The 16,289-nt window shown below is 48.8% G+C and overlaps 1 long non-coding RNA gene across 1 annotated transcript; it reads left to right on the forward strand.

Moving 5' to 3' along the window:
* The first annotated feature begins 2 nt into the window (after window positions 1–2).
* On the forward strand, window positions 3–15,692 carry LOC136626090 (uncharacterized). Its single transcript, XR_010792630.1, has 3 exons — window positions 3–379; window positions 2,013–2,122; window positions 15,682–15,692. It is a non-coding gene; the product is annotated as an uncharacterized lncRNA (long non-coding RNA).
* Window positions 15,693–16,289: the final 597 nt, after the last annotated feature.

Raw genomic sequence — 16,289 nt, forward strand, 5'->3', positions numbered from 1 at the left:
CTTCTTCCTGCAGAACTGCAACACAGAGTAGCCGGGAGGCATATTTGGGATTTCAGCCGCAGTTCAGTAGCAGTGAGCGATTCCAGCGACCTGATTGGTTGTTGGGGACACACCCCCTTTGGAGATGTGCACGTGTGGCCGGGTAGTTAAACAAGCAGCAGCACGGCCGTAGGAGGGTCGGCAACTAAGCCCAAGCCTAAACCCTAACCCTAAGGTTGCTTGAATTGCTGAGTTTAGGCAGAACTGGGGAAGAAAAAGTTAATATGCCCTCCGCAGGATTACATCATGGTGAGCGGCTCTGCGGAGCCTCGGAGCTCCTACTGCCGAAGGAGAGAAGCTTCACTCTGCTGCACGTCTGGTGTATGTAGTCTGCTCATATGTGTGTATATTTGCTGTATACTATGTATGTGTTAATATGCTGTATACTATGTATAGTGTGTGTATATATGCTCTATACTATGTTTGTGTGTGTATATGGCTGTATACTACTGGTATGTATAGTGTGTATATATGCTGTATACTATGTTTGTGTGTGTATATGGCTGTATACTATGTATGTGTGTGTATATGGCTGTATACTACTGGTATGTATAGTGTGTATATATGCTGTATAGTATGTGTAGTGTGTATATATGCTGTATACTATGTATAGTGTGTATATATGGCTGTATACTACTGGTATGTATAGTGTGTATATATGGCTGTATACTATGTATGTGTGTATATTTGGCTGTATACTACAGTGTGTGTGTGTGTATATGGCTGTATACTATGTATGTGTGTGTATATGGCTATATACTACCGGTATGTATAGTGTGTATATATGGCTGTATACTACAGTGTGCAGTGTGTGTATATATGGTAGTATAATACACTGTGGGCATAGTGTGTATATTCTATATGTAGTACACTGTATATAGATATGCCTGTATACTATGTATAGTGTGTATATATGGCTGTATACTATGTATGTGTGTATATATGGCTGTATACTATGTATGTATGTATATATGGCTGTATACTATGTATAGTGTGTGTATATATGCTGTATACTATGTATGTGTGTGTATATGGCTGTATGCTATGTATAGTGTGTCTATATGGCTGTATACTACCGGTATGTATAGTGTGTATATATGGCTGTATACTACAGTGTGCAGTGTGTGTATATGGTAGTATAATACACTGTGGGCATAGTGTGTATATTCTATATGTAGTACACTGTATATAGATATGCCTGTATACTACACTATATAGTTGGTATACATTGTATATGACTATGGTCCCCTGCACACGGGCGGAAATTCCACGGCGGGATTTCTCGCAGAATTTCCGCCCGTGCCCGCCTGCATAGGATTGCATTGCAAAACGCAATCCTATGCAGACGGCCGTGATTTGTCCGTGTGAAATCACACGCGGTAAACAAATCATGACATGTTCTATTTCTGTGCGGGTCTCACAGAGGCCCACACAGAGATGTCACCCCTGGCACGCCGCCTCCGCTCTGCGCATGTGCCCGCTGGGTGGCAGCCTGCACATCACAGAGTGGAGAAGACGCGGAAGAAGGTGAGCCGCACTGCTCACTGCCGGGGTGCGGGTCGGATCCTGCTGCGAGAATTCTCCGACCCAGCCGTCTGCAGGCGGCCTAAATAATACACCGTGTGCATGCTGTGAATGCACATTATACCTTGTGTGCATACTGTCTGTATATGATGCTCTGGATGTTGTATAACGTTTGTATATGTGTGTTCTATATAAATATTCCCAGCGCTGCAGTGAACGGACTCCAACAGACATATAAATGTGCCGGACCTACTTCACAGGGTGCCTCACACCGAGTGCACCCCTCATCTAAAGAAGCGTTGTATAATCCCCTGGGCCCGCCCCTTCCGCATGGTCCGGATCGCTTGCTGGGGATTTTTATTTAGTTTCTGCTATTGTCTATCTCTCTCCGGTTTATACTTATATATTCGTATTTCCCTCCGATGCTCTCCATGATGTGATGTCGTAAGGACTGGCGACCAGCATATCTATCACCTCAACCACCCGATTATCTGGTTCTTCCTGCCGGCCTGGATCTTTGACCCAGCGGCGCTCCCCAGGGAAACCCGGTTACCGCAGGGTGAGATAAAAATATTATATTTATTAAATTGGTAAATATAAATCCCCCCCCCCCCCCACTCTGGGGCGCTGCCTTCTGATCTCTGTTCTGTATATATATATATATATGATAGAGTATATGTGTCCAACCCCATATTCCTGTGTAGAAGGCGTGTATGGCCGGTGGATGATGGTGCTGTATGTATGGTGTGAGCGCTATGCGCATACGGGTGTTGTGTGTGTGTGTATATATATATATATATATACTGGCTGATATACTCGGCTTCGCCCCAGTTAGTTTGGTACAGAGAACAGGAACCGAGGATTATAGTATGTTCCCCATTTTGCCTGGTTCTTCACGTTACCCAGGAAACACCGCGTGGAGGTGACCGCGTGCTTCCTTGGCTAGAATTGTATAATCCAGTTGTGACCCCGTTACTTTTCCTACTTAGGATCTAAGGAACAGTTGCGCCAAATGTCATGTTTGTCCGCCATGGGGAGTAAGGCCGCTCTCACACAGCCCGCTTTTTACTGCGATGCTTAATCGCGGCACAACGCCTCCATTGATTTCAGTGATGTTCTGCCGACTAGCGCTCGGACGCAGCATGTCTAACGCTGTGATTTTCAAGCGCTGTCTGCTCTATTTTCGTGCATTTTAGCACTTTTTAACGCACCTCATCACCCATAGTGGGGCGCTTCAAAAAACGCTGACAAATAGTGGAATGCCTAAGAAAAGGCCGCGCGAAATCGCAGTAAAACGCCATGATGTGCTAATGCGTGCGTGAGAGCGGCCTTAGGGAATTAGTGATGAGTCAGGCCGGCTTCACACGGGCAAGATTCTCCCACGAGTCTTGTGCCTTGCGGGATGTGAATATGATCCCCATTCTTTTGAACGGGGTCATACGCATGAGCGATTGTTTACCCACATTGCACCACAAAGCGATACAGGAAAAGAATCGCGACACGTACCGTCTTTGGGCGCGCCTTCACATCGCAGCGGCCATTGTTGTCAGTGGGGCCGGCGGCGGCATCGCTCCATGTGCTAGATGCACGCGATGCAATGAGGCGTCTCACCAATGAGAACGATGGGAGAAACTCCGTGATCAGCCGCGGCGGAGGATCGCTACTTCTCCGAAGTGATGCCAGATGTTTTTAATACAAAAGACGCCTCGCATCCGCGGTGAAATCGCACGTTGACGAGCGCAGTGTGAAGTCAGCCTCAGAGTCGGTCAGTGAGGGCTCACATTATATATAAAATGTGTGATAACTGTCGTTATCTGTATATACAGGGGCATATGGGATGTACAGAAGTGTATATATGATGCAAGTGATGGTTATATATTTTTTGCTCTGTATATATGTGTTTTAACCCCTTAATGACACGGCCCTTGTTTTTCCATTTTCGCTTTTTCCTCTCCCCTTTTAAAAAATCATAACTCCTTCATTTATTCATCGACGTCGCTCTATGAGGGCTTGTATTTTGCGGGCCGAGTTGTGTTTTTCAGTGGTACTATATAATGTACTATATAATGTACAGAAAAACTTCTCAGTGGAGTGAAATGGAAAAAAAACTAAATTCCGCCATCTTGGGTGTGTCTTGTTTTTACGGCGTACAGACTGCAACAAGAATGACCTGATAACTTTATTCTATGGGTCAGTACGAATACTTATAATACCAAAGTTATATAGGTTTTTTTTGGGCTGTACTCCTTTTTTTTGTTTTTCGAAGATATGTAATTTTTAAAAATTATTTCCTGCTGCCATCGTCTGACAACTATAACTTTTTCATTTTTTCGACATAGTTGTGTGACATCTCATTTTGTGCGGGACGCCCCGTTGTTTCCATTGCTACCATTCTGGCGTACATACGGCTTTTTGATCATTTTTTATTAAATTTTTTCTTGGATATAGGGGTGACCAAAAAAGCACAATTCTGGTGTTCTTTATTTTTATGTTCTGAGGTGAGCGAACCTACTCGTTTCGAGTAATTACTCAATCGAGCACCGCGATTTTCGAGTACTTCTGTACTCGGGTGAAAAGATTCGGGGGGCGGCGTGGCGGAGTGGGGGGTAGCAGCGGGGAACAGGGGGGATCCCTCTCTCTCTCCCTCTCCCCCCCACTCCCGCTGCAACCCCCCACTCACCCACGGCGCCCCCCGAATCTTTTCGCCCGAGTACGGAAGGTCTCGAAAATCGCGGTACTCAGGCAAAAAAGGGGCTTGGCCGAGTAGGCTCGCTCATCTCTAGTTCTGATGATGTTCACCATGCAGGGTAAATAATGCATTACTTTGATAGATCAGACTTTTACGGACACTGCGATACTAAATATGTATTTTTGTATTACTATTTAGATCCCTTTATTATAAATATGGCAAAAGGGTTTTTTTTAACTTTTATTAGCTTTTTTAATTTAATAATCAGTAAAAATGTAATTTTACCTTTTTCTTTAGTCCCCAGAGGGGACAACAACTTGTGATGCGTTGATCGCTCCTACAGTATGATCTAATGTATAGCATTACATCATACCGCGATCTGTGGTCCTGTGATGTTAAGCGGTTAACCCCTTATGGACATGGCCTATTTTGGGCTTAAGAACGCAACGATTTCTGAGGGATTTTCATTTACAGTTTTCAAGAGCCACAACTTTTAATTTTCCAGTCGACACAGTCGTATAAGGTCTTATGTTTTGCGTGGTTAACTATAGTTTTTATTAATTAATTCTGCCATTGTTTTTAATTTTTTTTTTTTTACAGCGACAATCTAAGGCCTCATGTCCACGGGGAAAATCAGGCCCGCCGCGGATTCTTCATGTAGAATCTTGCAGCGGGTCCCTCCTGCCCCGCGGACATGATGCCTAAAAATCAGAATAAACTCACCTGCTCCGGAGGATGCGGATCTTCCTTCCTTTGCGGCCAGATCTTCATTCTCCGACCCGGCGGATGTGCTCGACACGCCGGCGGCGTGCCGCGCATATGCGCCGGGCACATCTGCCGGGCCAAAGAAAGAAGATCCGGCCGCGAAGAAGGGAAGAACCGCATCGTCCGGAGCAGGTGAGTTTAATTCTGGTACGGGTCTCCCGCGGATCCGGACGGCTTCGATAGGCCTCAATAGAAGCCTGCGGGAGCCGTCCCCGCGGGAGACCCGCACGAAAATGGAGCATGTCCATTTTTTTTCCCGCACACGGATCCGCGCCTGACGCGGGAAATGACATCCAAAGGTATTTAACTACCTTCGGGTGTGCAATGCATCCCTATGAGGCGCGGATCCGCGTGCAGGAGAAACGCTGCGGATTCTAAGCGCGTGGACATGAGGCCTAACAGTATAAATGACGCAATACATTTTTTCTGCGGTTCGATACGTTTACAACGATGCCAAAAACATAATTTTTTTAGGTTTTTCCACTTCATCACATTCAAAGTCACATAACGTTTTTGATTTTTTCATGGACAGAGCTTTGTCAGGGCTTGTTTTTTGCGTCACGAACTGTAGTTTTTATTTGTACCATTTCGGGGTACATATGGCTCTTTGGATTGCCTTTATTGCTCTTTTTTGGAGGTATTTGCTGCGCAGGATAGTTCGTGTGCTCATTACGGACACAATGATACCACATATGTGAGGTTTTTCTGAAATTAGTAATTTTTTTTCTTGCAAATAGCGGTAAACAAGTAAGAAACCAAGGTATTTTATTTTATTTCTTTACATTATTTCTTTAGTTTATTTACACTGTATATTTCCCTGAGGGCTTATTCAGACGTCCGTATATTGTCCTGGTTTTTACACCCGCCCAATATACGGTGTCCCTTTCTGCAGGGGGAGGAGGTGGGCCGGGAGCAGTGCACTGAGCTCCTGCCCCCTCTACGCCCCTCGCCACTGTTTACAATGGGAGGGGCAGGAGGGTGGGGATGGCAGAGATAAGTTCCACCTCATCCTGCCCCCTCCGATTGCATATAGTGGCGAGGGGCAGAGATGGGGCGGGAGCTCAGTGCACTGCTCCTGGACCAGCCCACCTCCTCCACCTGCAGAAAGGGACACCGTATATCGGACAGGCGTGAATAAGCCCTGAAGCGGACCTGCTCCATAGCAGCAGTGATTGCTATGGTAAGGCATTCCATGACTTCTGTACAGCAATACCTTATCGCTGGTTATAGCGCTCATAATCAATGGGTGAAGCACAACAGCGCCGCTAGACTTAACATAGGAGCTTTGACCCGGCCTGAGAGTCACTCAATGCATCAAACTCTAATTTCATGATTTTACGGCGGTGGTGAGGATGTCACAAATCTAATGACACCAAAATCATCCACCAAAGGTCACACAAAGGGGTCAAAGTGCGGTGCAAGAAAAGCCTGCAGGCGGTTTTATATAAGATTCGTTTCTCTTCCCCACATTCAGAAAATCCTAACCGTTTTATTTTTCCGATAACGCAGCTGTCTGAGGGCTTGTTGCTTCTTGTGGGGCGAATTGTAGTTTTTTATGGTTCTCTTTAATGCACCATATAATGTATTGTGAAGCTAAATAAATCCGCTGTGGGATGTCACTATGAACACTGAGGTCGCTGTGCGCAGTCACTATTACCGCTGGGGCGATAAATAAGTGGGTTTTGGGTTTCAGTTTGGGCACTCGGTCTCTAAGGGCTCATGTCCACGGGGAAAATATGATTTAGGATCCGCAGCGGATCTCCCGCATGCGGATCCGCATCCCATAGGGATGCATTGACCACCCGCGGGTACATAAATACCCGCGGATCGTCAATAAAAGTGATTTAAAAAAAAATGGAGCATGAAAAAATCTGGACCATGCTCCATTTTCATGCGGGTCTCCCGCGGGGACGTCTCCCGCGGGCTTCTATTGAAGCCTATGGAAGCCGTCCGGATCCGCGGGAGACCTAAAATAGGAATTTAAAGCATTTACTCACCCGCAGCGGGCCGCGAAGCTCTGCTCTTCCTCACGGCCGCATCTCCCTTGCTTCGGCTCGGCGGATGTGCCCGGCGCATGCGCGCGGCACATCGACGACGTGCCGGCGACGTGCCGCCGGCGTCAGGAATTCATCCGCCGGCCGAAAATGAAGATCCGGCCGTGAGGAACAGCTGACCTTCCCCGCCCGCGTCGGATAGGTAAATGCTTTTAAATTGCTATTTTCGGCGCTCATGTCCGCGGGGCAGGAGGGACCCGCTGCAGATTCTCCATTGAGAATCTGCAGCGGATCTGATTTTCCCCGTGGACATGAGGCCTAAAAGGTTCGTCATCACTGCTATAGGGTGTCTGGGGGACGCCAGGTCTGATTCTGCTGCGATATTTCACAGGTGGAAATGGACCCGGCCATGGGCATGAGGCTATACTGTGTAATGCAGTACCATAGTATTGCATTATGCTGTATGCTGACAGTCAGTCTCTTCATGGTAGCCTTGGGAATCTTCAGGAGGCCCAGGGTGTCATGGCAACCAAACCGCACCTTGCAATCTCATCGCGAGGGGGCTGTTTTGGACCACTAAATGCCGATTTGGGCATTTAAATGCCGCTGTCAGATCGATTTAAAGGATTAACAGCTGCGATCAATGTGAACGCTGATGACGGCTGTTACAGGCGGGTGTCAGCTGTCAGAGACAGCCGCCCTGCCATGGATGGAGCGGATGAGGGGTAAAGTGGTTAGTCTTCTCCACTGCTCCAGGCTTCTTCGCTGGCTTTTGTTGACATGCTGCTGGGGTGACATGTTCATATACACACATGACTGCCGTGGCCAACCCCTGACCCCAGCCATGTGCGGCGGCAGCGCTATCCCAGCACATGAGCCAAGGGAGGGCTATAGCATATTTCCATCTGCGTGGAATTTGTGTTTTTTATGAAATAGTGAAAGGAATGTAGCCGCGATCTGCTGTCAGCGCAGTTCTGTACGTTTCTGGTCTTGTCATCTTTTGCTAGGATATAAAGGTTTTGTGGCCTGTATACATGTGAGCGCGGCGCATAGGTGCCCATGAGAAAATGTACACCACCTACCATAAGGCCTCATGTCCACGGGCGGGTCGGATTCCGTGGCAGTAGCCCGCAGTGGATTCCCACTCTGTCCCTGGCCGAGGACACTGCTTACCCATCCGGGTCTTCTATTTTCTTCACTACGTATGTGTGCGGCAGTGCCGGCTGGCGTGCCGCCGTACATGCGCAGTGGAGGATTTTTTTCAAGTCTCCTGCTTTCCCGCGGGATCCGCTGCCCGGCGGCACAGTTAGATACGCGTGGGCCGCGGGTCAGACTGCTTCCATTGACTGCAATGGAAGTCGTCCATGAGGGATCCGCACTGAAATGGAGCATGCTCCAACTTGTTTCTGGACCGAAAGGTCCGCAAATCAAATCCACATGCTTTATTTCATTGCGGACGGCCATGTTTCCCTTTGTGTATCTTTCGGTTGGGGACATTGGGCCTCAGTGTTTGCCCTTGAGCCTTATTGATGGTCATTACAAATGCTCTGGTCATCAGATGCGCTAGAGCTGACTTGTCTATATGCACTCCTCACTCAGTAAGTAACGGCCATGTTCCGTGATTGACTTGTCCTTGTGAGGCGAATTACAGGAAGAGCAAAAAATGGATGGGAAATACAATTGTCAAAATCATTTCTTACACAGCTAGGGTAAAGTAAAAGCTATGCTGTGATTGGTTGGTATGTATTATACTACTGACGTAAAGTAAAAGCTGTGCTGTGATTGGTTGGTATGTATTATACTACTGACGTAAAGTAAAAGCTGTGCTGTGATTGGTTGGTATGTATTATACTACTGACGTAAAGTAAAAGCTGTGCTGTGATTGGTTGGTATGTATTATACTACTGACATAAAGTAAAAGCTGTGCTGTGATTGGTTGGTATATATTATACTACTGAGGTAAAATAAAAGCTGCGCTGTGATTGGTTGGTATTTCTTATACTACTGAGGTAAAATAAAAGCTGCGCTGTGGTTGGTTGCTATGGGAAACCCAGATTTTCTTTAAAATCTCAATCCATGTTAATGTGGCATTCATTCAAGTTTTAGGCTGGGCTCACACAGGGCGGATTTGCCGCGGATTTGCCGCAGCAGATCCGCCCGCGGCCGCTAATCTCGGGATTAGCCAGCCATGTGGATGAGATTTCTCAGAAACTTCGTCCACACGGGACGGCTAATCCGCTGCATTAAATCCGGTTGAAACCGCGGCCGCGCTCTCCTCTATGGGAGCGCCGGCCGCAACGGAAAAGCATGCGGCCGAGCTGCTTCAAAGCCTCCGCAGCTTAAACCGCGGCGGTTCTCCCGGCGGAAATCTCGCGGTTTTTACTGCGGCCAAACCGCGAGATTTCCGACGGGAATCCGCCCTGTGTGAACCCACCCATAATCCAGGGCAACGCTGGTACCCCTGCTAGCCTAATAATCACATACGTGCGGCAACGACGTCTGCCCTCAGGTGTCTGCCCGTTTGTGGAGGCCTAGCTTATGATGTGCACTCCGCTCCACCGCACTTTATGGCGTTGTCTGGCCCTGACAAATGTATGTATGCACTTCTGTATGGCCATTACAAAGCACTTTGTAATATACTTTGTGCTTTGTAAATCAGCCATACAAAAGATATATACTTACCTACAGGAGTGCTCCCTATCTTCAGTCTTCTCCTCTTGTCGGGCCGTAAACGCACTTCTCTTTTTTTCGGGCATACGTAGTAGCACTCCTCGGGCCAGGGGTGCGCGCCTGTTTTTTTGCGCATGCGCAGCAGCGCCTGCCGGCTCAGGAACACGCGTCAGATTATTTGCGCATGCGCAGTCCGTACTAGAGACGATCCGGACAGGAGTGTCCACCGGTCATCAGCTGGAGGGTAAGTATTACTACTGGGAGCGGGGGCTGTCATAACTTCTCTCATGGGAGTGGGGGAGGGGGCTGCCATAACTTATTGCAGGGGAGGAGGGGAGTGGGTTGTATAACTGCCCCTGCCACCGACCAGCCCAGCGAGCCACCAACCCACCCACTATAATCCTGCCTGTGAAGGGAGGAGAGGAGGTGAGCTGTGACTATTGTGAATGGTGGTCCTGTGTTATCTATATATAGGTGCCACCTCTCAGTGTAATCCTGTCTGTGCAGGGAGAGGAGAGGTGAGCTGTGACTATTGTGAATGGTGGTCCTGTGTTATCTATATATAGGTGTCACCTCTCAGTATAATCCTGTCTGTGCAGGGAGGGGAGGAGGTGAGCTGTGACTATTGTGAATGGTGGCTGCTGTGTTATCTATATATAGGTGTCACCTCTCAGTGCAATCCTGTCTGTGCAGGGATGGGAGGAGGTGAGCTGTGACTATTGTTAATGGTGGGTCCTGTGTTCTCTACAAATAGGTGTCACCTCTCACTGTAATCCTGTATGTGCAGGGAGGAGAGGAGGTGAGCTGTGAGTATTGTGAATAGTGGTCCTGTGTTATCTATACAGACGTGTCTCATCTCAGTGTAATCCTGTTTGTGCAGGGAGGAGAGCCATGACTATTTTGAATGGTTGAGGTGCGGACAACTAGTTGCTGTGTGGGTTAGGGTGCTGACAACTTGTCGACGCGGGGGTTGGGGTGCTGACAACTAGTTGCCGCAGGAGTTGGGGTGCTGACAACTTGTCGCCGCGGGGGTTCAGGTGCTGACAACTTTTCGACACAGGAGTTGGGGTGGTGACAAATAGTGGACGCAGGAGTTGGGGGATGCCAACTAGTCCCCGCGCGGGTTAAAAGCTGACAACTAGTCGCCGCGAGAGTTAGGGTGCTGACAGCTAGTCGCCGCGGGGGTTGGGGTGCTGACAACTAGTTGCCTCGGGGTTTGGGGTGCTGACAACTAGTCGCCACGGGGTTTGGGTGCTGACATCTTGTTGCCGCGGGGGTTGGGGTGCTGACAACTAGGCGCCGCGGGAGTTGGGGGTCTGACAACTTGTCGACGCGGGGGTTGGGGTGCTGACAACTAGTTGCCGCGGGGGTTGGGATGCTGACAACTAGTCGCTGTGGGGTTTGGGGTGCTGACAACTTATCGCCATGGGGGTTTGGGTGCTGACATCTTGTTGCCGCGGGGGTTGGGGTGCTGACAACTAGTCGCCGCGGGAGTTGGGGGGGCTGACAACTTGTCGACGCGGGGGTTGGGGTGCTGACAACTAGTTGCCGCGGGGGTTGGGATGCTGACAACTAGTCGCTGTGGGGTTTGGGGTGCTGACAACTTATCGCCATGGGGGTTGGGGTGCTGACAAGTAGTTGCCTCGAGGGCTGGCGTGCTGACAACCAGTCGCCGCGGGAGTTGGGGTGCTGACAACCAGTCGCCGCGGGGGTTGGGGTGCTGATAACTTGTCGCCGCGGGGGTTGGGATGCTGACAACTAGTTGCCTCGAGGGTTGGGGTGCTGACAACTAGTCGACGCAGGGGTTGGGGTGCTGACAACTTGTCGCCATGGGGTTTGGGTGCTGACATCTTGTCGCCGCGGGGGTTCAGGTGCTGACAACTAGTCGCCACGAGAGTTGGGGTGCTGACAACTTGTCGCCGCGGGGAAGAGGGGGGGCTGTCAGTGTTACTTGTCATGTGGGGGGAAAGGGGGCTGTCAGTGTACTTGTCGCGCGGGAGGACTGTATCCGTAACTTGTCGCACGGGAGGGGGACTGTCTCCGTAACTTGTCGCACGGGAGGGGGGCTGTCGCCATAACTTGTCGCACTGGGAGAGGCGGAGGGGTGTTCTCACCATAACTTGTCGCAGGGGGGAAGGGGCTATTGCTATAACTTGTTGCACGGTGGGAGGGGGCTGTCACCATAACTTGTCACGGTCGGGGGGGAGGTGCCTGTCAAGCGGGTATCTTTGTTTCACAGTGGGGCGGCTGCAGGAGATTTCTCTCCCCGCTCTCTCCCGCCCCTCTCCATTCACTTTGCACAGCGGACGTTCAGTACTGAACGGCTGCTGTTTACACTGAACTCTCGTCGTTCAGGATTTTATCCTGTGAGTATAGACAGTCTCTCCTGACCCCGCCCCCTCTAAGTACACTGTACAGCAGGAGAACATGCTGTCCTGTGGAGGGACTTAGAGGGGGCGGGGCCTGGGTGGGAAGAGACTTAGATTAGTTCACTAGAGGTGGGCGTGGCCAGGACGGGAGCTGAGCGAGGCCAGTCATTGGGAGCTCGCACACCGAGGGGGGAGAGCGCAGGGCATTGTGGAAAGTCAGCACAACGGTGCCATCTTTGAAAGCTGCTTTGAACATCAGATATCAGAGTAAGAAACTGACCTTCCAGCTGATCTGCCTGCCTGAGCCCTGTATGCGGTGTGTGGGAAAAATCACATCTGCATGCTTGTCATTGCTTTGCGGACATCCATGCATCCCTATGGACGGCTTGATTTGCGGTTCTCCAGCGCTGGTTCCACAAATCGAATCCGCCTGTGGACATTGGGCCTTACTTTAGCATGTATACTATTAGTATGGATATCCGGCAGCGGACGTGGTACTTGTGTGACAGAATATATGATGTGCTGCAGGGATATGGTGTATTATTGGGAAGCCCGTCCCGACGGCGACTGCAATCTATATACATATCTCCATGCTCGGGAGAATTACTCAGCGGCCTTAGGGCTCATGTCCACAGGTGCCCTCGCAGCGTTTTACCAGTGTTTGTGATACCGCGTACGGGCAGCTAGTGTACTGCGCATATCTGCGTATCTCACGGCCGCGGTCATGCGCAGTGTGGCTGTCTTTTTTTTAATCCCCCGCTGTGTCATATCTGCGTTGCGTATGAATCGCCGCCCGTACATAATGTATTGTGTATGGACAGGTTTGCATACGCTGCTTATACAAACGTATACGGCTCACTCTGCGTGGTACGCCGGAGAATAGAGCATGCTGCGATCTAGTTCTCGCTGGTATCTACATGCAGTGTCTATACGCTCATGTGCAAGGACTAATGAAGGTCCATTTACTCTCATTAGCTCCATTCAGCACGCATTACGTGGCCGTGCAACGCATGTGTAATAGGCGGTGAAAGACCACCCGAGGACACGAGCCCTTAGGAATAATAGTTATAATGTAAAGGCGTCCTCTGTTCCTAATCCACAAAGTACTCGGGGTGAACCAACATGGAGGTCCCTCTGCATGCCCCCTCCGCCATATTTCTGTAGCCACGGGGGGACTGTTCAGCAGCTTCCAGACTTTTGTTATATTCTTGGCGCATCTAATTACAATATTTCCCAGTAAGCAATATTCTAATGAAGCTTCTTGTACAGGATGGGCCACGGAATATTAGCCCGTCACCACACTCTCATCAAAGCTGTCTAAAAGAAAATCTTTGTTGCCATAGCAACCAATCACAGCGCAGCTTTCATCTTACCTCAGCAGTATAAGAAATGAAAGCTGCGCTGTGATTGGTTGCTATGGACAACATTGATAGACTTTCTTATAGACAGTGTGGGCTGCCGTCCTTTTCCGTGGACCACCCTGTAGATGCTATGGTGATGATGAGTGAGTGTGAGGCATAGCGTGTAGTTACATCATACGTACACAGGGGGCGCACCGCTTCAGCCTAAGATTGAGCCAGAATTTTGCCTTATTCAGTTTAGTAAATCTCGCACTTATATTCGGAGAGATCGCTCAGCTGTTTGAGAACAACGGTCATATTGCTTTATTGTTACTGCATTGTAGATAGTAAATATAAGGTATATGTCTATGTTTAAGGACTCTCCGGTTACCAGACAACCCCTTTTCAGTAGGACGCCCTGTGTGAAAATAATATACAGAGATACACGCATACGCCAGGACTCAGCACTGCAGCCTGCTGCAGACTCAGGGGGAGGGGCATAGGAAGTCACGTGACCTCTGTAGCCAATGATAAATGCAGCATCATGTTCTTGAACTCCTGGCATCGCGGCTATCAGGGTCTGAGCGCCGATGCCAGGAGAATGGATGGTGACACTGCAGCTTCTCATTGGCTGCAGCGGTCACCTGATTTCCTGTGACATCATCTGTCAGTGGGATTATGGGCATCTGTAACAATTTACACTTTCAACTTTAACCTCTTAGTGACGGCCCCATTGCCTTTTTACATCCTAGCTAAGTGGGCTTTAATCCTGGAGGACATAAAAACATGCATCCTCTTAGAATTAAAGCCCTATTGCCCCCCCCCCCCCTCCCCGGCAATGTGATCCGGTGTATAGCGCCGATCGCAATTAAATGAATAAATAGTTAAAAAAAGATTAAGATTCAGCTGCCCTGATGGATCCGATCCATCAGGGCAGCTGAGATTACTCACCCGCCTTGTCCGTGGTGTCCCACGGGGAATTGGTTCTCTGGGACCCGTCACCGCTCTTCTGCATATGTGTGCCAGATGTATGACGTCACGCGCATGAGCAGAAGGCCAGGAGCCCCGGCAAATTTAAAGTCTCTTGGATGCCGACTCCTGAAGGTAGCCGGGAACCAGGAGATGTCACTGGAGACCGAGGTGACCGGTCCCCTGTGCACGTGATTGCCACTATCCAATGGAAAGTGGCGATTACGAAAAAGTTTTAAAAGGTTGGAAAGAAGTTTGTTCCATCTCCTCTCATGGATCGGATCCATAAGGAGAGGTGAAAATACTCACTCCGGGTCCTCCGCGATGTCCCAATCTTCTGGGACCTGAAGTATCCTTCTGCGCAGAGGGGCTCGTGCCCCGGGAAATTTTAAATCCCTCTGCTCCTGGGTACCATGTGCAGAGAGATGTCATCGGGGACGTGATCACTGTTATCCAATAGATAACAGTGATGATTTAGAGTAAAAAAAAATGGCACCGATAAAAACTATAGTTCGCCATGCAAAAAATAAGCCCTTATATGGCCGCGGCGACAAAAAGTGGCTTTTGAAAAATGGATATAAAAATCTGCCAAAAATAGCTGCATCCTTAAGCCCAAAATAGGCCGTGTCCTTAAGGGGTTAATATAAGACAGGGTCTTCTTTTTAAGGAAGCACGGTATCTTAGTGTCTATTACGCACTGTAGAAGCCTATTGAAATCAATGTGCATGCGCAAATGCACACAAAATACACAGGAAACCTGCGTAATCGCTACGTATTTACCCACAAAATCAAGAAGATTTCGCACGTTTCTATTACATGCGGAAATACGCTGCATATTTATGTGAAGTAAAAGAATACCAATACGCCGCAAAGCACAAGGCAACAGCGTATTTACAGACCGAAATACGCAAGCGCCCATGTGAATGCGGAGAAATGGTTACTTGTGCTGGTCTTCATTTTCTTGTTACCTCTATAGCTCCAACATATTCTGCAGCAATGTACAGAGATTGTCGTCCCTAATATCTGTCATGGTCGCCGGTAACGCTCACAATGTAATGTTTCTATCGCAAACACACACTACACGCGCCTGCAGATGCGGGACAGTTTCATCAACGGCCATTTAACCTAGACATGTGTTTGGCGCTAGTAGTCCATAAGCGTGCACGGGGGGCCATAATATGCACATGTCAGTAAAAGTAGGTGGAAATGATTGGAATCCTGGCCAGTGTCAGTAGATGTTCTACAACTTGTAGGCAGGACATACAATAGTGCAGTCTGGTCAAGAACGTTGCTTATGCGTTTTTCTATCCTTCTGTTTGCAGATGGCTCAGAGGGATTCGTTTGTGAATCCGTGTTCAGTTATCAAGTCGCATCAGCGCTGAAGCAGGTGAAACATGGTAAGTAACGAGTGCAAATCATGACCATAATCCAGTCTACACCAGCAAACAGAAACTCATCCTACAGATTTCTCTTCTATCAAACTGTATTAAGTAATACATGCCTGTTTTATGGCTGAGGGAAGTGAATTAAAGAGTTTGTAAACTATTGGTGACCTATCCTGAAGATAGATCATCAATAGTAGCTTGGTGGAAGTCCGTTACCAGGAACCCCACCGATCAGCTGTTTGTAGGGCCAATGCACTAAGTTTAAATCTGCAGGAAGCAGACAGCTTCCTTCTCAGTGTGGTGGCCAGCCCTGGCATTGCAGTCATTGAAATGAATGGAAAATTTGATGCAATACCGAGCCCTGCCACTGCAGTGATTATGGAGCTGTCTGCTTCCTGCAGAAATCAGCTCAGTGCACCAGCCCAGAAACAGGTGAGATGGGACGGGGAGCTGGTGAACTGAGATCCCGTCCCCTCTCTGACCCTCGCCATTGCTTGCAATGGAGGGGGCAGAACAGGATGGAACATAGCTCCGCCCCTGACCCA

The sequence above is a fragment of the Eleutherodactylus coqui genome, chromosome 4, assembly GCF_035609145.1.
Source record: "Eleutherodactylus coqui strain aEleCoq1 chromosome 4, aEleCoq1.hap1, whole genome shotgun sequence".
NCBI lineage: Eukaryota > Metazoa > Chordata > Amphibia > Anura > Eleutherodactylidae > Eleutherodactylus > Eleutherodactylus coqui.